The following is a 4,928-nucleotide window of genomic DNA, read 5'->3' as shown; positions in this document are numbered from 1 at the left end:
CAATGAAGACATTCATGGACACTGGAAAGGCGTAAAACAATTTTCATGGTCCCTAACAGTAACTGAGCCGAGTTTTGTTAGGGTTGTCACGATTGGTATGTAATGGTTAACAAATACACAACGACTGTCTAAGCAAAATTAATTATATGAGACGTTGAAGTAATTTTTAAAAGACTTGTTAATAATTTAAATCTATTTTGTAATTGGCAGCGATTATTGTTGCCGTATTAGTTCCATTACAGTTTTCTAATTATTTAAGAAAATCGTAAGTATATTATATCGAATAATGTAGGTGTTATTTTGTATACGACTCAATGACCTAGGACAAATGTGCCTGGCTAAGAGAGACTGGGAGATCCGACATCAAATGAAATGGGAAGAGGCTTGGCAGGTGTTATTTTATATAGAAGTTTTTATCAAAAAGAGCGTTTATGTTAGAACAAACTTGACAGGTCATAATTTTCAAAGTACAAGAAAAGTGGTCACTACAGCAATTTTATTTTTAGATTCAATAAGGCTTATTCTCAGATAGTCAGTTTAGTCAGAGAGTCCATGTTTCTATATTCTTTTCAATGTAAATTACAAGAAATCCTATTTATAACAAGAAATAAATCAAGTAAAATAATGGGACTCGACCAGTTGATTATACCTATAACTGGCATTCATATAATGGAAATATCACTTAATCACTTGCAATTCGTTTTATTCAGCCCTGTTTGCAATGCTTATCCTGTTAAACACATTTGCTTCTAGGACTACTAGGCTAATTATAATACTGGTTTTACTTGCATTTGTAGACATTATTTGTCCTAGTACAAAATGTCAAAATATGTTTTTGGAGGCAATTTACTTGGGTGGTATATATTTACTAAGTTGTAACATTAGCTACTAACTTTGACACCTAAGATCAAGTGTTAATTTATTTTATGTTATTGGTTATGATACATAACAGCATTAATTAAAACTTATATGTAGTTTTTTTTATTTTTCGTTAGTTAGTTTATTGTTAGTGAATCAGGATAGTCGTTTCAATATAATGTGTTGTCTAGAACATTGTAAGAGCTGACGAGGGGAAAGCAAAATTTGCACTATAGTACTTTTTTATGGATATAAGTATGGTGAAAACTCAATTAAACATTTTTTTAACATGTGGAAAATCTTCTATAATCTCGCCGGAGGGAGGTCACCTATTGTATGTGGAATTTTCACCCACAATATACCATACGGTGTACCTCTGAGTTGCCATTGCAGAATTCAAGGGGAAAACTGACCAAGAGTAACCTCAAAATGGACTAGGCAGATGTAGATGATATTTTTATTAATAGGGGTATATTAGTCAAAATATTGGTCATAGCCTTACTACCCACTAGTAAGGATAATTCTTTCTCTTAACAACTTAGATCCGTATTCAGATGTAATGGCTAAATGTCTATTATCAATATATTAAAATAGGTGTATTATTTGTGTAGGTTGTTTGTTGTTATATATTCACACACACTTAGATGTAAATTAAGGATGGCCCCTATATAGTAAAGACATTCATTACGGTTATGGTCCCAGATGCCTATGGATAATTTATCAAAAGTTAGTGCACTGTATACTGAAATACATGATAATTACAGGTTAATTGGTATAATTGTCTGGCATTTAGTAGTACGTATTACGTATAATTAAATTATAGTTTACATTGTAGTCACTCATTTAGGTATAAGAATTTAATTTCTGCTACGTGCATAATTAGTATGAATCATTTAATACAAATTTACCAGTAATTTGTAATTACATGCCTAATGCCAGTTTCTGAGAGATACATATTCGTGTAAAAAATAAGCTTTTGTAATTTGTATATAGTTGGATTCATTGAAATATTTAATTAATCTATAAGGCAAAAAACACGTTCGCAGTGATAAATATGTGTGAATGGTTCACAAAAATAACCACATAATTATAAAGTGCATATTCACCGTTTGACAAATGAATCAAATAAAGGCGTGCGTCGATTACGTATTTATGACGTGCGATCGTTAAGAGACCGCGCCTCCTACAACTGAATTTAAATTAACATTTACCCTTACTAAATGTCCGCGATGAGATATCACACGGCTTGATTTCTCTGAATAAATAAATTATTATGGACCACTCACACTGCACTTGTCGTCCCATAACTAAGCTGAACTTACACCTACTAAGGGTACAACATAACTGATAGACATAATAAAATGCTTTTAAATGTAAAAACCCACAGAAATGGCTAAGAGACTATACTGACAGATATAATTATAAATATTAGTTAGTAAAGGAGTGTAAAACCGCTAGACCACCGAGGTCGTTAAACGTTATTAATTAAAGTAATTATTGTGCTAAAAATCCATTCTGTAACAATGATTTGTTTTTCTTAGCAGACTTTAATTACGAGGAGGGTCTTAATTTTTGGGATGAATGTTTTTAAAGTAATTTTGCTAATTCTGGAATTAGTTCCATGTTTAATAAATCGGAAAGGTTTACTTCGTGTAACTCTTTACTAATTCTGTTTTTATTGAAGATATAATATCATACCGTTTTTTGGGATAAAATATTAAATAGTAATAGAAGAAATTAAGGCAAAAAAAGCTCAGAAAAGAAATAATGACGCGAGCACTGACTAAAAAAAATGGATTTGTTTTTGTAACTTTATGTATTAACCTTATTAGCGCAGTAAGCTGTTAGATAGCAGAAAAAGTAGACAGTCTGAGTTATTCTATACAGATTTCTATAAAGTCTTTCGCTAGTAATATGTTTTGGTAACCTGAATGTATCTATGTTCTTTTCTATATATTTTCTTCATTTAAAATAAAAAATAACCCGTAATGTGGCGAAAACTGTGTTTTTGTCTATTAGCGTATTTCATTTTTAATGCGCACAGAATATATTGTCGACAGATTAATAAGAAAGTTGACAAAAAATTTCTTCCAACTAATTTAATATAATGAAAATTTTCAATGCACCAGCTACATTTTTATTAATTAGGTAATTTATGGTCAAATAATGTCTAGCATATATGATGCTACGAAATGATATATTTATTTAGGTTGTGATAATAAATATTAACAATAGGTGGCGATCTACGAATGTACACGTGTATGAAGTCACAGGCACTATTAGTTGTTTAATAAGTCTAACAAACATTATGAAGTAAGTGGAATAATGGAATATAATTATTTACCTAACCCTTCCACTAATAGATTACCATCAACGTCGTCTCTGGTGGCCTGAATGACTGCTTCGACAAAAATGCCAACAATTTAAATTAGAGCGAAAGGGTTAGCTATTTGATCTGATAATTTCTAATTATGTTTAGTTCATGTTTAAAAGTAATTATGATAAAATTATTGTTGGAACTGACTAGGCCTCTAATAATTATATTTTTACAAATTATAGGCATTAAGCTTAATTTAATTCATCACAGAAAGATATAAAAGAAATGATTAAAATGCTGAGCTCGCGACTTTGTACAGTAAAACTTTTTTGTTTTAAGTGATGCCATCACAAGCCATTAGTGAAAACATGATGTAACTTGGATAAGCCACTTCTGAGATTATAACGCATAAATAGTCAAGAAAATTTATCAAAAATTCTACTATTTTTTCTTTTCAAAAAGTTTGGAATACAAAGCATATTAGTATATAGCATAGAATATTATAGTAATTAATGTTTGAGCTACGAGGATAAATGATAAGAAGTGACACGTATAAAATCAAAACGCGAAAGATCAAGATCAATGCGATGACGATTGGGCCGAAACAATTATCTAGTAATTATTAATCATGAATTTTCAATTATTTAGTAATTTCGAATAACCTACAGTATTCATTTAATATCAATTGGTAATGTTATAATAGAATATTTTCCATGTTATGATAAAATAAAACAATCAGGTATGCATTTTTACTTACAAAAGAATCTTCTGCGATAATTTTATTGTCTAAGGTTTTGGTTAAGTTGTTGTTAATGTTGCGTTACCACTTACTAACTTACAACAAAGCAATGTGTAACGTAGTTTGAACTTATGGACTGCTATAAACACATCATGACTATTGAAAGATGGCCAATTGACATAAAACATGGCAAATTGCGCAAGAGCCTACAAACAGAGAAAGTTGATGGGACAAGCGTAGCAGACAAGGAGCGAAGGGTGAATAGAGAGCTCTCTACATACTGGCCACATAACCGATTCAGTCAGTCGTCATTACGAATGAACTGACCAATTACAATAAATTACTGGCCACATATAAGGGCCATTTTGGTAAATAAATAAGTAAATGAGTAATTAATGGTACAGCCCGGGCACGTATGTAGCGTCTGAGCATACAAATCTTTCGTTTAAAAAGTAATAACAACGGTTATGGACAACGGCTGCCGACTGGTTTTTTTTTGCGAATACTACCAATTAGTGCGAAGAGGAAGTTAGCTGGGATGTTATGGCGACAATGAGATACCAACTGCTGGGAATATATTTATTAGTAGTTACAGCAACAATCAATATTTATTAGACCTTATTTTATACTCGAGAAGATCTATTGATAGAGTTCTTTAGATTAATGTATTATTTATCTGGAAACGTCTAAGTAAGCACACTTATACTCCATTAAAGTTGACTGCAATATTTACTGATCCAATTTGTGTTGTAAGCGGAATGAATTTTTCGATAATTTAGATGATATAATATTTAATTTATGATATAATACCATTGAGCCCAGAATAACCTTATAAGAACTGTTCGTCAAGATGTTCGTAAACAGATATGTTCAGGTTTAGATTGCATTAAATTTACACGTTTATGATTGATAAAGACTAATAAAATACTTTATTACTTTAAAAGTAATATTTATTTATTAGTTTTTCAATTATTATTGTTATTATTGTTAGACGTATAAATGTCTATACAAAAC

Source organism: Achroia grisella, unplaced genomic scaffold (assembly GCF_030625045.1).
Source record: "Achroia grisella isolate CSIRO2021 unplaced genomic scaffold, CSIRO_AGI_Agris_v1 utg474, whole genome shotgun sequence".
NCBI lineage: Eukaryota > Metazoa > Arthropoda > Insecta > Lepidoptera > Pyralidae > Achroia > Achroia grisella.
This window is presented reverse-complemented; position numbering follows the sequence as displayed.